Raw genomic sequence first — 21,383 nt, 5'->3', positions numbered from 1 at the left:
TCATTTAAGTTTCTAAGGAAGAGGTCATCATTTATGCACAGGCAAATGGGAGACAGAGGGCTTAAAACATCACGTTTTACATGGGAGGAAAAAGCCTTGCATCGTCTGAGTTAAATCTATGGAGCATATTCAGAAATGCTGAGGAATTCATTTTTAGATCGGGCATTTAGATGTACAATGTATGTCACAATACCACCTAGAAAACCCTTAGCGTTAATAGTAAAGGTGACCTCTAAGTTATCCCTTCTGACTAGCGGATCTTTAGACAAAATGGTTAGTAATTTCACTGGGATTAATTTGCCAGCATTTTGCAGACCCTTATCTTATTTTCTGGAACTCATAGAGGGATCAGAATCCACATGATATATTTCTCTTATCTGTCAGTGCAGCAGCATAAGATAAAAGAAGATTCTTATTGAATGGATATATTTTTCATTGTCCTTCATACCATAGATTAAACGGGACTTGTATGATTTTTCTTTTCCTGATAGAGCAAGCCATACTTCTGCATAAATAACTTCTGTGTAATTTGAGAACTCTTACGAAGAGCTCAGTAATCAATTTTTTTAGATGCTGTAATTAGAGGCCTTACCTGGATCAAAAACCAAATGTTGCTGGAGGGCAAAAAGGTTGTAAAGTTATTTTCAAAGGTGGGACTTAGTAGTCCGTATGAATGACAAAGGATATTATCATATATGCCTGGAAATGTCAGCAACAAAGGATTTGTTTAATTTGTTTGTTCCTGTAACTCAGACATACAGTTATACTTCTGTAAACAATGTTTGTTCAATGAAGTGCTTAGTCCTCTGCATAGGAAATTTCTCTGACAATATCCTTGACTAACAGGAAATATCTGTCCTATGAAAAGAAAAAATGTTTCCAGGAGATAAAATTTGTTGTTCTTTTCATTGTTATTTTGTTTAGGTGTCTGGTTTATTAGAACATATCATCTTAATTTTGTACAATAGAGGGAAAAAAAGCAGAGAGAGGTGAACGAGGCCAAAAGAACGTAAACTAAAGAAGTAAACTCTGCAAATCTTGATAAATGCAACTCCACCAGTAAGTGACAATATAGGTGAAACATTTCTCTTTTAAACTTTTTTCCATTAGTTTTTTGACAGGAGTACACTAGTTCAGCTTTAATGAGATTCTAGTGTAAAAACTTCAGGGCTAAATAAAAGAAACAAATCAAAAGGACCGGATGATTGCCATTTAATGTGAAAGAATGAAAGTGCAAACAATCATTGTATGACATCTAGCTGTGCTAGTCACTGCAGAATGACAGGTAGAACAATTCAAAGTTACTGATCTAAAGATGGAATAACAGCTCATATGTTTGAAGTGCTCAGAAGATGAAGAAATAAAACAGACTCTAAGATAAGACATGGTTAAGCCTTTTAAATTCCATGCCTTATTGTCAGTATCATTTGAACGCTTTTGTACACATTTTTTTTTTTTCCCTCAGAAACTATTTTATCGAAGGAATTACTTCTAAGAGCTGATTTTTGTTATTATCCTTCAGGCTGAATGGTATGCTTTGTTTTTCAACAAGATGAGAAAAAATGTACACAATGAAAAGTATATTACTAGTTTGCTAAGCACCCATATTGTATGTATTCAGAAGTATATATTCTGAGGATATATTGTTAAGCTGTGCATTTTAAGCAAGTTCAATAATTCACATGCTAATTTACTCTACAGGTAGCCTGACTTTTTTAACATGCAACATAACAAATTTGTTATGAATTTCTGTTTATATTTTCCTTGTCTATTCTTTTCTTGGTATTATTTTAAGGCTCTAAGGAAAATCACCTATTCTTTCTTTCAGCAAGCCTTTTTATCAGTGAAATAACCTATTCTAGTTACTGCTGGAAACAATAATCTGTAATTGCTGCTTTCAGTCCTAATTTGGCCTGTCCCTAGTTTTTCATCTCAATCTAATCTAAACCTATTTGAGCAAATAAAATGATATTTACCTCATCCTCTGTTACAAGCTTTCAAGATTACAGGCTTCAGGAAAAATCAATACAAAATACCAGCTTAGCAGCAGGTTTGTGCTCAGAAAGAATGCTAACTTTTCTTTCCTGCATTTTCTGACTCTCTACTCCCCTGGAGTGAAAGCAAACCTTAGACTATAAGGAATGAAGAGGAAAAAAAAGAAACACAAAAAACCCAGCCTTCAATGATGTGTTTGGTTCATGGTTAGTAGCCACTTTTGAGCTTACAAGCCGAAGTGCAGTGCATGGTCAAGCTCCTAACCTTTAGCTTCTGCTTCCACACTACACATCTTACAGAGTTCACCAAAAGGAAGGATCTCGACCTCTCAGATGATTTTTCAGACTCAAATACCATCTTCATTTATTATTTATTTGCTTCAAGCAGTTGGGATTTGAGGTATCATCATACCTGACTGACTGATTTAAGGAAGTGGCCACCTCTCTGTGGGGGAATCTCATGAGAATAAAATCCTATTACTTTCCAAAAAGATTACTTCATTTGCTGCCTGAAATAAGCTTTTGATGAAAACATTTGAATGTTGAATTTGTAAACCACCAAGAATTCTCAGCAGTGCTATCTTTTTTTTTTTCTTTTTTTCTTTTTCTTTTTTTTTTTCTTTTTTTTTTTTTAATGCTGAAAAGGAAGTCTGGTTGTTTTTATTTTGATTTTGCTTTGTTCTGTTGTCATTGGTTTTTTTGACCAAGAAATCAATTAATACAGAAAGATGGGTCTTTATACTAATTAAAATGTATCTATCAATCTTTTCAAATTATTTGTCCTCTCTCTTTTGTAATAAAACAGGAAAGTTCTTCCTTTTAAAACTTATGTTGGATTTCTCTTTCATAGCTCTCTCCACAGGCTTCCTCTTCCCACCCCCATCTTGTGAATAGTCTCTGATTTGAAAAATTATGAGGAGTTATTTGGTCTCTCTTTAAGCCCTGTGGGATCATAATCATGTAATAGTTATGTAGGGTTTGAAAGAAGCTCTAAACAAGTCAAATATTTAACTTAATCACCCCTTTTTGAAATATTTAATTCAGGACTCAAGCTTTCTCAGATAATTAACAAAATAGGTATGTCCTTTTCTTTGGATATCTATATAAGAGTAACACAGACACACCCAAAAAAGTAGATCACCTGTTTTTATTTCCCCAACAATAGTAGCAGTTGTATCAATGCATTTAGAGGGAAAAAAAAAAAAACAAAACCAAACACTTTTAAATAGGAGATTAAGACCTAATTGTATTCACTTAACTGTGGTTACTAAATTAGTACCCTAGTCACTCTAGGCACAGAAGTAATCAATGGAGGGAGATAATCACCTTCAGAGTACTTGAGTCTTAGGAGAACTGAACTGCTCTTTGGAGATGCTTATTTCTTTTCATTGAATATAGAGGGTGGCTAAGGTAACCTCAGGTGATTCATCCTAAACTTATTTAGGATAAATCTTAAGTGATAATTTTACTGCCAGCATCTTCTAAGACATAAGATCCTTATTCTGCAGCTCTTCTGTCACCCATATAGGTATTCTCCAGAAACCCAGACCAGCTGAAGTGTCTATTAACTTCCAGTTCAACCCCAACAGAAAAGACAAAAGCTTAGGAAGAGCAGTTCCTCCACGTAATTACTTTTTTTTTTAGAGTGATTTGTTAGATGCAAGTCTTTGAAATATAGTAGAACATTATCTCACTCCTCTGGTGTGTCCAATATTTGCTAGTGTTTAGGTGAAGTCAAGTCTCCTGCATCTCTTTATTTTTCTCTCTAGTCCTCTTTACCTGTGGTAATGATTTATCCTGTAATCTCAGATGATTATTTGTCTCCTTTCCAAAAAGCAAAATGGGAGACCTTACACTGCCCAGAGCTGTTGCTCTAAGATATCCCCAGATTTTTTTATCACTACATTCAGGTCAGGTTTTGAGCCAAATTTTCTTAATGAAAACCAAAATCTGAGAACTATGATTTTGAAAAAAATCACCAATATTTTATACCACTGTGTATTGGTCCCATAAAGCTTTGTGAAGCTTGATCCCCATTTTTTAATCTAACATAAGATTATTGTGATCAAATTGTCTGTGTATCTATCAATCATGCTGATAACTTTTGAAGTCTTTGACCAATTTCAAGCAAATCTGACACACAGGTAAAAGTCTTAAGAATTCTAAATTCCTGCAGTAGGGTGATGCTGCCTATCCCATCCATACACACAATTCTTCTGCCAGCAATGAGGTGTTGTGTCCTGTTTAGCTCAGGACTACAACTGGACCTTTAGCTTCAGTTTATCCCTGTATAATTTCTGGACTCCATTAGTTGTTTTGAAGAATCTCTCAGCATTTTAGGTTAGATTTACAAATTTAAACTCACCGCATCTATATACAATTTAGACCAAAACCTTGACCAAGGAATTCTGTTCTGTTCCAAGAGCTCTTTTACATTTAGTTTTCAGCACTCCTTCTGTATCTATTTGCAGACAAAGCTGGCTGAAATAATACAGTCACATAGCATAGACACACTTATATCAGTTAAAGGTGTTGATGCATTGGTGTAACTCCCCTGTGTTCCTCCAGTCCATTTATTGTAGACACTTGTTGTTAGTAGTCTTGTATTTTACTGATAAGCTCTTCAAAATACTGGTATATTTTTACAGTTTCTAATATGACGGCATATTATCTTGTAAACCCTAGGTACCACCAATACAGGAATTAAGAAAACTACCACTATAAATGGTAACAATAGCACTAATAACAGTATTCATTAACAGTGATAAGAATAACAAATTCTCTCAATTCCTAATCACACATTTAGAAGATAAGCTTTTTAACAATGCGTCGGTGCTAGTTTTTAAAGAAATACTACTTTCTGAAGGGTTAAAGGTTGCATAACTGTAATGATATGACTTCCTCTGAAAAGCCTAAATTGATAGAAAACTCTGAGAATGCAGAGACAAAGGAGGCAGGCTGATTCTTAAGGGAAGCTGCTCCTTCCTCTTCTGAGCAGAGTGATAAGAAAAGGTAAGCAAGATAACGGCAGAAGTCACATCTCCATAGCCGCCAAGAAACCTTTGTCTTCCAGAAGGTGGTCAAAACCTAAAATTCTCCTGCAGATGCTGAGAATCAAAACATGGCACCTTCAGACTTAAAAGAGTAAGTCTCAGCCACCTGTGCCACTGAACTGATATTTAAGTACCTTTTGCTATCTCAGAGTGCAGAGACTTGTCTTAACTTTGTAATACTGTCAGGCTCTATACTCACTGTCATCAAAGAGCATTGGATAGCTTCATGTATTGTTTTTTTTCCTTGAAAGACTTTAGGCTCCTCATTTTTTGGTTTTACATGCCTAAAATATCAGTTCTAAAACCAATCAAAAAATAGTTCTTTGTTTCTGACCCCGCTTCTAGTAATCTAAACGTAGAATTTCCAAGAGAAGAATTTGGATCTAAACCTCACTGCTTTAAGGTGTTCAACCTAACTAGTTGTTTCACCTCTCTGAACCTTAAAACCCACTGGATATCATCACAGGCCCTATTTTCAAACCTCAGTTTTGCAGCATTCCCTCCATTCTTCACTAGCAAAAATTCTTTCTTGGTGGTTTAGCCCAAGGATCTAAGCTGCACTTTATTGTTCATCCTGCAGATCCAATTGTGCAATTGTACCAGCCAAGTACAGTGTAGGTTTCTGCCTAACATTAATTAAATAGAACAGATAACTTCTAATACGTGGCCTCTGAGTTCTGAAAGGCTAAATCACATCAAAGGAAAAAAGTATGAAAGCGAATGTCTTAAAACTAAACACTATTCATCCATATGGCCAGGACATACTGGAGAAATAAAGAAGCTTTTGGAAGCTACACAATGCAGGACTGCATTGCCCACATGTGCAAATAATGATAGTCTAGAGGGGAACACATACAGTGTCTTTCCAAATGAAAAAAAAAACAGTCATGATAAAGGCTTCTACTTTGCTTTTGTCACCTCTAAAAAATTATTTTATTTCAACTAACGCATTTTCTTCTGACTTTGCCCAGAAAGGCAGCAGGATGTTTAATTTTTGGGGGTTATTAAATGCAATTTTTGTGCCTTTCCATGTTCTTAAAAAGTAAACTTCCTAAAACACCACTAAGAAAAAAAAAGGAAAAAAATAAGGAAATTGATGCAGAATGGGTAATACTGAAGGAAAATCAGAAGTCTCGATAACTTTCCTTTTACTTTTCCATTGAGATACTTTTTTTTCCCTGAAATTTGGAATAGTTTCCAGCTATTGGATTATTTTTTTCTCCCTGAGATGTCTATTTTTTCATATTTTCTCCTGCTGCTGGGGATTCAGTCTCAATTGGAGGAAGCAGGCATTGAGGTCAAATTACAGCTTAAAAAAGTGTTCAACCTCTATTTCAAGGATGAACAGAAAAAAGACTCAATAGTCTAAACGAATACAGAAACTCCAAGAAAATGATTTTTTGGTAAAATAAATCCCTCCCATTCAGAAGATGAGAAATTATTATTATTAGGTAGAATATGATTCTAATTTAAAGATAATTTAGGCGTCCTTAATTTGAAATTGTAGGTATCTTTAAATTTAACCATTTACTTTGTACATAGAGGAATTTGGATTGAAATGAAATTCAGCATGCTATGCAGCTGTAGAAACCTCACAGTAAACATCTTTTTTCATTCTATATTCTTGGCTTGCATTTCTTGTGCTTGTCAGTGGATTTTGCCAGACATTTTTTGCTGTATTTTAGTGAATAAATTGTAATTTTTAAGAGCTTTTTTCCTAATTTACAGAAGTAATTTCTTTTAAAATTAATATATAGAGCAGAACATTCCGAGTTTAAGAAAATTAATTGTACAATGTAATGAAAGATTTTTCTAGAGCTAAGACAATATAATTTATAATAGTCAGCTTAATGTTCTGAAATATAATTTTGCTTTTGTTGCAGTTGAAAAATGAAGGTTTCTTTTATATTCTGTATATCCCAAGATGATTTCAAAGCACTTTCACTTAGAAAAGCTAGCTGCTATTACATATGAATTTTCAAAGCTTGCCAAGGCTTTGGAAGGAATGATGAAAATTACTATTGCACGACCTTCAGGTTTTCTTTGTTTCATAAAAGGCTAAGATAGCATTTTTGTCATTTTTCTTTCAGCTCAGGTCTTTCATCATAAATATCAAAGCATGCAATTATGCCTGCTCATATTCTACCACATTCTGCCTGTTTTCTATCCATAGTGATGGTGTTCTCTTTTAGGATACCTTTTTCTTTTGTTTTTTGCAAATCTGAAAGAAGTCCCATGTTTTTGTCGAGTGCCATAAATTGTTCATGAAACGCATGTTGCACTGATTAAAAAGAAGAAGAGTTGATTAAAATGGCTTTTATTCTTTTGTTCTAAGCAAAATCTTAAAGTAATGTTCGAGCGTCAAACCTAACAGGATCATAGGAGACTGATTTGGCCTACAGGTGGAATTTTTAAATAGTGCTCATTGTAAAAATTGGGACAATCTTGTCTTCTCTTAAAAACTCTAGTTTCATGCTAAATTATTCCTGTTGTTCCTTTTTATTTTTCATGTATGACTTGTTGTTCTGTCTTGTTTTCTGGTTTCATGTGGCCTGATGATCAAAGACATAGAATGCCCATAGCTGCAGTTGCATAAATTAAGTCGTTGCATAATACACCTCAAAATTAGGTTACTTCTATGTCTTAAGTACTTCAAATGAGCATCCATTTGCTTTTTTGCATGTGTTTTCTGATCTATTCCAATTTACAAGGCATATTGGCATAGCATAGATATTATAAATATATCAGACTGAAATATCCATGGTTCATTTGCTTCTGAAATGTTTTTTATTTGGTTTTGGTTTTTTTACAACCACTACCTTAAACACTAATGACAACTTATACAGCAAAAATATTAGAATTCCACTAATTGACTGAAGAAAAAAAAAATTCTTTCTTGAAAAAAAGAACAGCAAACCTTTGTTAGTGCTTGCAGGAACACACCTCCCCATTTTTTGTTTATTATGCTCAGATTTTTATCAAATTTACAATGACACAAGGAATATATTGTTTTCATCAATTTGAACTGTGCTGTCACATGAATGTGAATTTACTGGCTATGTCTTAAGTTAAATGTCAAGGGATATACATTTTCCACATAGAATAAAACTGATTTCAAGTTTCTTTTAACGGTGGTGGAGCAAAAAACCTCCACTGTATTTTTAAACCAAGTAGAACCGCCCCAGCATGTGTTAATAAAAATGTATATGCCTAACCAGTAACAGTGTTACTCACAGTACCTAACATAAAAAATATTTTTAACAATAATAATTTGAACTATCAAAACCTTACTATTTAATAAGATTTGCTGATGTGAGATTGTGATAAAATGAATAAAATCATTAAAAAAAAAAAAGTTTAATCAATTTAATTAAGGCACTATTTAGACATTTTTCAATCCTCCTAAAAAAAGAACATGAGGAAGGAACAAGCAAAAGGGAGAGGCTTTCTGAGGGTTTTTTTGCATGTAGCTTTTGAAAAGTCCCTCCTCATCGTATAAATGCTCCCAGCAAAACCCTCAGCATAGTGGCTATATGTATCAATACTGTAAAAGAAAGGAAGATGACACCCACCATAAGAGAATTCATTAATTCTTAAGACTTCTAAAATATTAATAGGACTTTCAAACAATGTTGCTTGCTTATGCAGTGTCCATTCAGTTCACTGTGAAGTTGAGATGATAGGTGGAAATTCTTAGGTTACTATATATCCTTCTTCCTACATCACAGTCTGTGTTTGCTTATTTTCCCACACTGAATGATAAATATGCTCAGAAATTATTGTACATTAAAAAAAAACCAACAACATGATAAAGTGTCTGAGAGCTATAAACAAAGCAGCTGATTGAAAAACTTTTTAACATCTGTAGCAAGTCATGGAGGATTTTGGCCTCTGCCTATCTGAAATACATTTGAAGCAACTTGGCTTCTACAATGTCTCTTTCTATCAGCCAAAAACTGCATTTCAAATGTTAAAACTCAGTAATAAAGGGATCTTATATATTGAATAACACTTTAAAATGCATTTTGTTCTCCATCCATAATACTTGGATCCCAGAATACTTTAAAGCTTGGCCATAAAGCAACTGATGCTAAATTTCTTTTTAATTGGAAGAAACTACTTAATCCATTTTAGCATTCCTTATGGTTACTATAGAATAGCAGTGACACTGTTATTTTTTGCAGATTATAAATCTATCTCCCTATAAGCATATCATCATCCATACTGAAATAATATCTTCAACTAAAAAAAGTTTGCCTTTGCCTTTGTTAGGAAAACCATAAAAATGAGTTTAAAAGTATGCAAAGTAAGAGGAAGACATTATAAAGTATTCCCATTTGCCAGAGGCAGATACTATTAGAGACTGATGCAGGTGTAATATTTATGATCAAGGCTGAAGAGGCCAGAGCTTTGTTAATAAAATTAAAGAGGTATTCCTAATTGCACAAGTGAAAAGTGTGTGTTTCAACCCAGTATCAGTCAGAATACTTGAAAGATAGGGGGTGGAGGCTTTACTTATTGCTTTCAGTATAGGTAATAAATAAATAATAAAATAAAAAGGGGTGCTGAAATGTGGTATAGTGGGAAACAAAGAACTAAGCAATGAAAGGTAACATACATAATAACAATTATGAATTAGAATGATCACTGGAACATCATGGCAGCAAAAGAATAAATTATGCTGTGTAGTGGACAGAAATCAGAAAAAGCACAGAGAGTCTTCTTCCCAAAATACTCCATATAAGGCAAGGAAAGGTGTCGATGAAGGGGGTTCCGATGATGAAAATCTGTATATTTAAAGGTTAGTTCACAAAAATAAATGTAAGCAAGTTGTATTGCATTACTGACTTTGTCTTTAGGAAAAAATATTGAATGCTTAGCAATAAAGAAGCTCAAAGATGTTACTAATTTGCTGTTACTATTAATCACTATTTCTGATAATTAAATACTAATAATAGTCTGATTCACTTAAGCCAGTACAGTGCCTCAACAAGCCAGGTTTAAATATGTGTGATCTTTTAAACCACTTCTTTCTAGGATTATGAATTCTAAAAGCATGGAGGAGGAGTAAATTGGAAGTGATAATATACAGGAATTGCTTGAAAACATTGGGGCCACTAAGCAGAAGTGACCACAATATAAATTATTTCAAAATTGCAGGAATAAGACTCAAACCAAATACAAGTACTGTGACATCAAACTACAGAAAGGATTTTTCATTGGGTTTCTGTTGTTTCTTTTAATAGCATAACTAATCAAAATGACCCTAATATCAAACATGGGGAAAATTAAATTTTGACTCAGGGTAGACATATGTTGACTGTGTTATAAGAGAATTATGGAGAGCATAACTTACTTCAGCAGAAAATGTAAGACAAAAGTCAGTATTTGTAAATGGCAAAATCTGCAAGATTACTTGAGCCAAGCTGGAAATCCTATCTTTGTGAACCCAGTAGAAAGAATCATAAATTGTGTCAGACAAACATTTAAAATAGAATGAGAGAGCCAAGAAGACAAAAAAAAAATCATATATCCAGAGACTAAGAAACAAATAATGTATTATTTAAGTATGAAAGAAACAGGAGGTATGTGTGAAAATTTGTGGGTCTTCGGGGCTTCCAGAGGCTTATGGGGCAGACTGTGAATGATAAGGACATCGTGAGAAAACAGTTCATTTCTTCCCAACAGTATTCATCTTAGGTCATACAGTATCTTCAAGAGGAAATCTTTATTCAGTGTTAATCTTACTGTACTGAATTACATTTGGATGCCTCAGTTTGTGGATGACACCAAGCTGAGTGGTGCATTTGATACGCTTGAGGGAAGAGATGTCGTCCAGAGGGACCTTGACAAGCTTGAGAAGTGGACCCAGGTGAACCTTGTGAAGTCCAACAAAGCCAAGTGCAAGGTCTTGCACCTGGGTTGGGACAATAACAAGTATCAGTACAAACTGGGGGGTGAATGGATTGAAAGCAGCCCCGCGGAGAAGGACTTGGGGATAATGGTAGATGAAAAATTGGACATGAGCCAGCAATGTGCACTTGCAGCCCAGAAAGCCAATCATATCCTGGGCTGCATACAAAGAAGCATGGCCAGCAGGTTGAGGGAGGTGATTCTCCCCCTCTACTCCACTCTTGTGAGATCCCACCTGGAGTACTGCATCCAGCTCTAGGCTCCCCAGTGAAAAAAAGATGTTGATCTGTTAAAGTAAGTCCAGAGGAGGGCCACAAAAAAGATCAGAGTGCTGGAACACCACTCCTATGAAGAAAGGCTGAGTTGAGGTTGTTTAGCCTGCAGAAGAGAAGGCTTTGGGGATACCTTATTGTGGCCTTATTAAAAATAAATAAATAAATAAACTGGGGTCAGTGACCAGAAACTAAATTACTGGAAGAAGAAACCTAAGCCAGGAACTCACCAGAGAAAACAAGTTGTCTCACAAAACACCAGTCATACCAAACTAGCCTCAGTCCTTGACTTTGTTATCAATAGCACAAGGAAGGGAGAATAAGGTAGGGGCGTTAGAAACTGTTACGTAGGTCACCAAAAGTAATGTGTTCACTTCCAAGTACACTAAAGTAGTTTGCAATAGTGTATTAATGCAACATACTTATATTCAAACACCAAATCAGTAAAGTATCATGAAAAAGCCTGACAGAGGAGAAAACCAAAAGTGACAGTGCAAAGGGATGTGGAATTTAAGTGCTATTAGATTTCTAATGAGGCCATTCATATATCTTTCATCAAATAATACATAAAGAAGCCTGAAACCAGGGCACTAATTCAGATATCCAATAGAACGTTAATCAGGAGACCTCAAGGACAAGGAAGTAAAAAAAAAGATGAAATATTGTATATGAACATGTGATGACCCAGGGATTCATTTTAAGAAATTTACCAGTAATTAAATAACCAGAATGATCTTCAGTATAATAAGATGTTTCCAGGGGTATGAAGAACCTTAGATCTGTGCACTAGAAAATTCTTGCTATGCCACGTACTTAGGTGCATTTCTGTGCACAATTGAAGTATGCTGGGACAATTGAAAGGTATGCTGGGACATTACCAATGAACTGCCCAATCCAACATGGCAGCTTGCTCTTCAAGGTCTCTCTGAAAAAAAATCTCCTTCAGTGTATACACACACACAAACACACACACACATATACTTCCTGGTAGCAGGGAGCAAAGAGAAATTATCTTAAGACTTGTGACAAAGAACAGCCTGGCTGGTTAGCAGAAATCTGTATTCAGCAGAGGAAAGAAAGTTCTAGCCCCTCATATCTGATTATTCTTTAGCCTGAGTAAATCAGGCAACAAGATTTGCTAAATGTTGCAGAAGTTAAACCTCATGTTTGTAAATCTAGTTAATTATGGCATATGTGTTTGTTTTTCCAGCAAAGTCAGTGAAAGGGAAGGATGAAGAGATACACATTAGTAAGAAAGAGTCAGGTGTAAAGGAGTTCATGTTTGTTTGATTTCAATTTCTAGTCAGTTAAGATTCTTTGGCTTTTTCTGTATAGAAAACTACCACAAAACCTTCCTAAATGTATTTAGCTTTTCTTGGGCTAATCCCTTAGCAACTCATTTGTAACTATCCATTCAATTAGCATAGCACCTATTACCCTTGAAATTCTAGGGCTTACTACCTTAGACAAACTAAAGCTTTAGGAAGTGTTAATTAGGAGTTACGGGACTTAATTAAGCAGGAGGAGGGAAAAAAGTTCTCAAACACCATGTTGCATTGTAACATGTATTTCTATTCAGAATAACAGTTAATTCTGCTAAGAATAATAGTTATGATATTTTAAACTTTGAGAATCTATATGTCAAACTAGAAGAAAAAAATTAAAGTTGACATGCATAGGCTTTTCGAAGTGTGACACGTTATGTACAAAGCCACCTCAGTTCCAACATTGTTACAAAAGGGATAACTGAATGACTTAAGCACAAAAAGCTTTACTCATGTCCTGTAATTCAGGTAGTGTTCCATAAAACAAACAAACAAATTCAAAAAATGTCTGGCTGGGATATTAAGCATGATGGAACTTCAGTCTCTAAAGGTCTTCGGTGCACAGATATTAAAAAAGTTTCTGAATATTAAGGATTCTTCCTTCCACTGGTAAGAATCCACTAGGAAGAAAAGAAAACACTAAAGCTGTATTTTGACAAGAAGAAACATTTTCAAAATATTATTTCAAGTCTTGAATAAAGTTCTTTTGAAGAAAAGGTGTAGCTAGTTTTTAACCTGCATCAGTGAATGAAGTATTATTGCACCTGGTCTTTTATTGTCTTTATATGTAATGCTTATTTAAACTACTTCCAGGTGACTTTGGTTTGGTCCCTCACTTCAGGAGGAAAATATCTGTCTGATGAATCAATATAGATATATGTAGATATATCAGGCAGATATTTTCTCATTCAAGTAGTTTGAACAGAACATCATTTTGTGCATGCTTAGAAATATTATCTGTTATGATAAAGATGTCTACCACTTTTCTGAATATACTGTTCACAATTTTATCCTCCAAATCAATTTTAATTTTGGAAATGAAAAATGTTAACAAACTCAGAAAAATGTCTTCTGGTAAGTTAAATGGAAAAATCTACATGAAAATCACTGAAACATCCGACAAGCCACCTAAAACTAGTTATTAATGGTGTGATGGAGTAGCCTTTCATATTATGATCACGACTATGGGACAGATGTGTCTAGTTTCATCTTTATTGCAGCTTCAAGGTTGCAGTTCATCCATGGGGAATATACTGCGGTCGTGTGGAAGCACTCTGTGGTGAGACATTTGAGATCCAGTCTATAGATACAGAGGAAGCATGCAAAGATTAAGTTTTCCTGTAAGGTAATCTTAAAGAAGGATTGGTGTCTCTTCGTTCTGTCTTGGTAACTCTAAGAGATAGGCTTAATACTATCTAGCCTGTAGAGGAACTACTCTGCAGTAGTTGAATTATGCTGCTTCAGAACAGTAAGTAGATTCCACTCTGAGTAACTTCCTTAAGCATGGGTCCAGATCTACGGAAATTAATGACACTTTACACTTTCTACTCCTTTGCTTGAGCTAATTAGAGAAAGAATTGAGAGTATTGGTTCCCTGTTTTCCTAAACAAGGTAAATGTGATAGAAATGTCAGCAGGCAATAGGGTGAAGTTGATAGCCAAGTAGTAGTAAAGGCCAGCTGTAGATTAATGAATAACCAGGAACCAAGGAATTGCAAAAAAGGAATAGTTTTGAAGAATTGTTCCCGCCCCATGTTGCTACTGATGTGGGTACTGCACTTAAATAGTGCAAGTACAGCATAACCACAGTCTCTGCGTTACATATTTTTCCCTTAAACTTTCGATCACAAAGTGCAATGGCATCAGTTAAGCATGATTACAAACTGTCCTTTGATGTATTACTGTACGCTGGTTATATTAAACCATTTCTTCTTGCAATCAGAAGCAGAAGAGACCACTTAATGCTGGATACATATATAGTAACAACAAAGAGATGGTAGAAACAGTGTGATCCTTTTAAGTTTTTATTTAATACATTTATGACCTATATTTCTTTGGGTTTCAAAGAGATTCAAAGAGTAAAAATTGTGATAATTATATCAAAAACCTGAAATGGCAATAATATAGGTACCTGTATTAAACAGAACTTAGATAAACTGTGTTTTTTATTTTAGCATTTTTTCTTCAGCCTCCTAAGTTACAAAAGATGCAGACGCCTTCTTATATCTAGCCTTGAAGGTGATACAGTGTATTGATTTGACACATCTTCAGACCTAATAATCAAGTACATGTTTTTATGATTGGCTGATGTTGCCTTGTGTCTGGCTGCCTAAAGAATGTTAAGTTGACTGAGGTCATCTATAGCCTATAGATAATCTACACGACTAATAAAAATGCTAAGTAGACTGTCAATCTGTTTTCCAATCATATCAAACCTCCTAATCCAATTTGTAATTTTCAAGATGAAACTAATCTAAAAAATAAAATAAAATATATGTGTTTACTAGAACATATTGCTGGTACACATCTAGCTGCATTTTAACATTTGAGCTTTCTCTTGAAAGGCTATGATAATGAATATCATAGCCTGGTAAATTTTTAACAGATCTTTATGGACAGAACATTGTACTGGTGATTATTATCCAAAGTAAAAAAAAAACAGCTGTATCTGAGCCTCAGATATGTAGAATGCATCACTCTATAACCTTAAAAATCCAGTTTGTGCTTTCTCATAAGGTATTTTCAGCTGCAGATTCATATCTGAGGATGGTATCTGGTTGAAAGTATACATTATAAAAATAATAGTAATATTTGATACTACATACAGTCAACTCCAAATATTTTCTTTTGCTGATGTGGTAAAATGTTGTATATTTCAGCTGAGTGGACCTAGAGACATTAAATATAGGAACTGTGACTGTGGAATACTGTATTTCAGTGCCACGGCAAAACCCTAAATTTAGCTGTGGATCTAAGACTACCCTTCCTCAAACTAGAAGGTGCTAGCAAAGAAGCTGTGGTCCAAAAGTTCATACTGTCAGAGAGTAAGTAGTATATTTTCTTTCCAAGATGTACATCTAAAGAAAATCAGATGTTAACATAGACTGTGAACCTCCATTTTCATATTAAGTCAGATAATTTCCCAACTTTATTTAAGCTTGGTTTAAACTCACTTACACATAACAATATATTGGAGGGTTCATTGATATATTGTCAGTCTTGTTCAGTCATGTGAATACAGATTTTACAGCATAAACCAGTTCGTAAAATGTTACCATGACTTTCTGCTGCAGGCCCTTTAAATCTGATAGGTTCACAGGCAGATGTGGCCATTTCCCGATTCACTATTTGCCAACATATGTTAAATTTCTCTTCAGTTTGCTTTGTAAAGATCAGATTCCTGAAATAATGTAAATGTGTTTAGCTTAGAGCATTAAATATTGATTCCCAGTGGTTTTAATTAGATAATTAATATAACAAATCAAACACATTCATACATGAGAATCCTATTTAACCTTTGTTTTCAGTCATATAACTGTGTATTACAAATACAGAATAAGGAGTTGAAAATTTTAAGGCCCAAAATTTGTCTTGGTTTCTGGTGACCTGTTGTTCAGACTGGGGAAATTATGGTATTTTCCATCCAGCTTAATCTCCTCATTTTCTTTCCCATGAAAATCAGGGAGAAGGGGAAGGACTGCAGTGTTGGGTTCCCACATCTCATCCTAAAATAGGATGGAACAGAAATCATCCAGGATGTAGGAGGTGCTCCAACACCCCAGCCACACTCTACCACTAAAGACTAGCTAAAAAGACATAAGTATTATTTCGCTTAGTAGAAGAACTACAAGAATAAAGTTACATGTCCTTTTCCAGGAGAGGAATTCACAATACTGAGCAAGGTGCTCAACCTCCATATACAGTGAATGAGAAGAGCTTCATACCTCATGATAGAATGTCAGGTGTGCATGATGAAGGATGCAAAATGAGACAGTAGGAAAAAGTAAATTAACATTAAACATCTTGGAATTCTATTTGCTGTCTAAGTCTTTCTTCAGACAGCAAACCTCTAAATAAGTAAAGTTGTGAACTCTTTTATAGTGAATTTTGAGTCTTTTGGCAAGATGGCACAATTTATTTGCCCAAAGGTATGTCTACTGCCATTTTAAGGCATTAAGGTATGCCGCCTGGCTTCTACTCTCCCTCATAATGGAATAGATCTGCAAATTTTTTACTGTATTTTTCAATCCCATATGAGGGTCACAGCTTATTTTCTAAAGCTTATTTTCTTCATTACTCTTTTGTGAATCCTTTATAAGTAACGTATAGATTTCCAGGATCTTTCAGACAGCTGAGGGGGAACATTCTGCTCTCAGGTAAAATTTGATGACATTTTCAGACATTTTACCACAGTCTTTTAAAAACAAATATACAAAAAATGGTTTTTGTTTGGTTTTTTTTAAAGTAAAAATGAACTTGATTAGGGTTTTGATCGCTTTCAGGATGGGGGATTTAAAAAACTCTCCAAATATAACACAAAATAAATTTTAAAAGTGCATCACTGAAATAATGTAAAGGGACAAAATTAACCTCCATTCTCAGTGACAGGGATTTTAACGTGGGTAGATTTCTCCACTGTACTTCTTCTTTACAAAATAAAATTACTGAAACCTACTTATGTAACCCATAAATGTGATTTTTCTTAACCTCTTTTGGATGCTGTAGAATCCATGTTTTTTGTCAGGCCTTCCAATTTTAGGAATTGTCAATGCTATGACCACTTCAGCTGTAGTTGAACTATTGCACACATAATCCACTGAACTAAGGATCATTTTTACATGATTATTTTCTAGGTGAGACAGTTTAATGTGCAATAAAAAGTCTAAACTGTGACTTAGAGAAAAATGAAAAATGCTATGACAAGTTACTTGGAAATCTCTTAGTCAGTTATAGCTAAAGTCTGCCTACTCCCTACAGTGAAGAATAAGAAAAATTCTGCCTTCCTTTCTTCCCAGTTTGGCCAGGTAGAAACTTATCTGATTGTGATTTCAGCCTGTGCTGGTTTAACCCCAGCCGTCAACTAAACACCACACAGCTGCTCGCTCACTCCCCCCTGGTGGGATGGGGGGAGAGAATCAGAAGAGTAAAAGTGAGAAAACTCGTGGGTTGAGATAAAGAGTTTGATAGGTAAAGCAAAAGTCGTGCACGCAAGCAAAGCAAAACAAGGAATTCATTCACTACTTCCCACTGGCAGGCAGGCGTTCAGCCATCTCCAGGAAAGCAGGGCTCCATCACGCATAACGGTTGCTTGGGAAGACAAATGCCATCACTTCGAACGTCCCCCCCTTCCTTCTTCTTCCCCCAGCTTAATATGCTGAGCATGATGTCATATGGTATGGAATATCCCTTTGGTCAGTTGGGGTCAGCTGTCCCAGCTGTGTCCCCTCACAACTTCTTGTGCACCCCCAGCCTACTCGCTGGTGGGGTGGGGTGAGAAGCAGAAAAGGCCTTGACTCTGTGTAAGCACTGCTCAGCAGTAACAAAAACATCCCTGTATTATCAACACTTTTTCCAGCACAAATCCAAAACATAGCCCCGTCCTAGCTACCATGAAGAAAATTAACTCTATCCCAGCCAAAACCAGCACACAGCCAAAAAGAAAGATAAAGGCATTGCCTTCACTCTTTCTGTAGTAAAGTCATGGCAAAAAACCTGGTAGCTGTTAGGAGAATTGATGTTCTTTCTCGTTCATGGCAGCCAGTCAGGAATGTTGAAACACTTTCTGAAAGAGTGAACTCGTTTTTAGCTATACCAAAGTAAGGGTCGATGCGAAGAATTTCACCTTACTCTGGGTGATGTCGCAATCAACTCCCAGAAGGTGATATCTGAGCTGATTTTCAGTAATTTTAGTTAATTTTAGTTAGTTATCAGTAGGTAAGAGAATAAAAATATCTTGGCTTTTTCTCTTCCTATCCCTCTAATTGGCAGAATTTCAAGGCAAGCCTTTAGATCTGTGACTTTCATTTCTTTCTGACTGTGCCAAGAATATTTTTTGGCATCTGGCATTTTAACAGTAATATTGCCAGTGACCAGGCATTGGATAGAATCAAAGTACTGGCACTGTATTTTGTAATTTTCACAGAAGCATTTGATTTGATTGACTCTAGAATGCTGATTAGAGGAGATAAGACTATGATGCTCTTGAGGATAAGTCACTTAACTCAGATGCATGACTGTTTAACAAGAAGAGCACACAGATTTGTTGTACAGGGCAAGGAATCTGGCTTGGATGAAATGGACTGTGATGTCCGCCAAGACTCAGTCTTCAGACCATGTTTATTGAATTTATTTGTCAATGATTTATTCTTGATTGTATTAAATCTATTTTACAACTATATAGATGATGCAATGTTACAACATGGTTCTAATTCATTGGCCATGGTAGGGAAGGATTCAGATAATTTATGAAGGAAACTTTAAAAAGAAAGCTTTTTCTAATGAACAAGAGAACTGCTAGCTATTAATTTCAAAACAAACTCCAAACACTTATTCAGTCTGTACTCGGGAAAAAAAAAAGAAAGCCCTCCACTGAAATACATGCTTAAGTCATGACTTAAGGGTTGGATTAACACAGTCTAGTTACTCTTGAGCAATTTTGTGTTGAAATGCTGTTAATTAGAAGCAGGTATAATTTGAAAAGGTAAGAACTCCACTGAATATATTGTACTTAAGCAATAGATGAAGTAAGAAACAAAAAATTTGCAATGTGCTGTCAGATGAAATGTTGTTTAAGTTTAGAAGTAAGAAAACCTAGGTAGAAAGAAAAAAAAGAAAAAGCTATGTAGATTTGTTTTATATTAATGCTATGGATAGATAAAATCCAATTTGCCTTTAGGCAAATTTTCAGATTTGTAGCTTGACAGAATATAAGAACACATCACTGCAGCTTTTATGTGAATAAGTCAACTTACTTCCTCCTCAGTGAGTCTGGAAATATGCAAATGTATTTTATGTTGGGAGAGGCCCCTGGTTATATGAAAACAATGTTGTTGTTTCTTTTAGATTTTAATTTAATATTCTGAGCCTTCGAGGGAGAAATCATCATAGACTCATTTACCCTACAGTCAGTGTGACAATATGGGAGGGTACATTTAATGCCTTAGCAGTAAGCATTTTGAACAGGCATCCAAAGGTGATAAGAACTGAAATAATCTTTGGCAAAATTGACATGCAGCTTAACTGAATATTTAAAATCATTCACAAGGTATAATTGAGAATAAATTATGTAATGATGTAGTAGGAATTATTTGATTTTATACTTCCTTCTGCTTAGAAGTATCACAGATGCTTGGATATGGGCAGGGCAAGTTTCTTGCTGTTAAAGTCATTTGAGATGCAATACAAAGCATTGTACATAAATGAGGTTTTATTATCTCCTTTTCTGATACTTTCATGAATGAAAATATAAAGGTATACATATAACTCTTTAAAGCAGGTGGTAGTTTAGACCTTCATTTCATATTGGCATCTTCTGTTGTATTTTAATATAGACATTTTAAAAATCAAAGAGTTTTCATACACAGTGAATAGATAATATATGAGGGTATGTGACACAAGACATGCCTTCTTCAAGGCAGAAATATTTAGATGCCTCTCCTGTCTCTTGCTTTTATGTTTCAGTTTTTGGATTTGGGGATTTTTACATTTTTTGACCTGTGGAAAGATCCCACAGGTTAAACGTCTATGCCATGACAACCTGGTTATGCTTGGCTTCATATTTTAAAAAGTCAACAGAATACCCTAAACCTTGGATGCATGCATTACTGACATCTAAGCCCTGTGTAAGTACTCCAAATGTTAGAATATACTAATACTAAAAAGGAAGCAATATATGTTTATTTTGAAAAATATTGAAGTCTTGAGTGTTCATCCCATGTATTAGTAAGTACACACAGTCATCTCATCAAACTGCAGTTTTAGTGAGAACAAACAAGAGTTTTAACTCCAAATTTCAGTGACACACTTTGATACCTGTCATTAAGTAATGTAATTATAAATGTAGAAAATATGTTTCCATGTACACACGAAACTAAGAAATGCATGCTTTGTTTGTAACTTCAAGTCTATTGCAGTCAATGCTTAGCTCAGAGGATCTCTCTCACGGATGTTTATCAGAGTCACTCCGGTTTTGTTCTGCTTTCTGTCCTGTGTCTTCACTTTACTTTTACCTGTATTGTTTTCCTTCTCCTGCCATAACTATGTTAGCAAAATCCAGAAAATATGGATTACTTTTGCTAGCATAGCTTATTCAAGTCAAGGAGCTGCCATAATAGAACTCTTCTGCCACTCTATGCAAAAATAGCTGAATCCTATCTAGGGAGAGTGTTGCCAGCATTGTTCTTTGCATGTATCGATCCTGTACTCACACATAAGTAAACAAGTCCTTTGTGTTAAAAATCGAAAAAACAATGAGTCTAGGCTGCTTTCAAAGTCAGGAGTCATTCTCAAGAGAAGAGTGAGTTCTTGAAGTGTTGATGCTGACTAGAGAAGAAGGAAAATCCTGGTGGTGAGGAAGGTTCCTGTATTTAATTGCTTAAACAAAGAATAGAGAGAAATAGAAGACTTAACTCCATGGAGCTGACTATCCACAATGGCCTCAGGGGCAAAGACAGAGGTGGCCTTCATTGCCTTATGCCTGACAGTTCAGTTGCCTTAGTCAAGCTCCAGATATGCAGACTGAACATGACAAGGGTCACTTTGAACTGAGTTATTCCTTTTTAATTGCCAGCTGTATTGACTATTCCTTTGGGAGATCAAAATTAGGGAT

General features: G+C 35.1%; 1 long non-coding RNA gene across 1 annotated transcript in view; it reads right to left on the bottom strand.

Annotated features, from left to right (window-relative positions):
- Positions 1–21,383, bottom strand: part of LOC142078169 (uncharacterized) — a 47,425-nt gene that overhangs the window by 16,261 nt on the left and 9,781 nt on the right. The window lies entirely within an intron of this gene.

This window comes from Calonectris borealis, chromosome 2, assembly GCF_964195595.1.
Source record: "Calonectris borealis chromosome 2, bCalBor7.hap1.2, whole genome shotgun sequence".
NCBI lineage: Eukaryota > Metazoa > Chordata > Aves > Procellariiformes > Procellariidae > Calonectris > Calonectris borealis.
This window is presented reverse-complemented; position numbering and strand designations above follow the sequence as displayed.